This window comes from Papilio polytes, unplaced genomic scaffold (genome assembly GCF_000836215.1).
Source record: "Papilio polytes unplaced genomic scaffold, Ppol_1.0 DF821734.1, whole genome shotgun sequence".
Lineage (NCBI taxonomy): Eukaryota > Metazoa > Arthropoda > Insecta > Lepidoptera > Papilionidae > Papilio > Papilio polytes.
In genome coordinates, this window is record NW_013527470.1 from 13851 (window position 1) to 14492 (window position 642).

Sequence of the window (642 nt, forward strand, 5' to 3'; positions counted from 1 at the left end):
GCCGATTTGTGGAATGGTCTGTTCTCGGCGGTATTTAGAAACCGCTATTACTTAGGGTCCTTCAGAAAGCGAGCATTGCATTTTCTCAAAAGCCGACAACGCATCTGCAGTTCCTCTGGTATTGCGGATGTCCTTAGGCGTGGATCAACATCTTGCCGCTGCTCGTTTGCACCTTCTTTTATAAAAAAAAAGTATTAACCCGCCATTCGAACAGCGATAGTAACGCAGCGAAAGGACAAGGCCACTCGAGGTGGAGATTTCCGTATTGAAGGGATGTGCGACGTCTCGGAGCCCTAATTGTTTCCCTCGGCAGATTTTGCAGATTAAATAAGCAAAAAAAATGAAATGGAGGTGTGTATAGGGTTTAAAATCTTAGAACTCACAAACTCTTTGCAAGACGATCACGGAATGCAAAGTAGCGGTGAGCGGAACCAGCGTCGGCGCCACACCTCCCGCGTTCTACCGACTCGCGCTTTTTATTTACAAGCTACTGTTCCGTTACCAGCTACTTACGTACACTTAGGCAAACCCGGTGAAACAATTTTTAGGTTGCAATAGCTCCAAATATTGAAATGATAAGAACTTGAGATTTCGGTGTTGGCTTGATTTTCAGCGAGGAATCATCGAGGAGAAGAGTCCGCA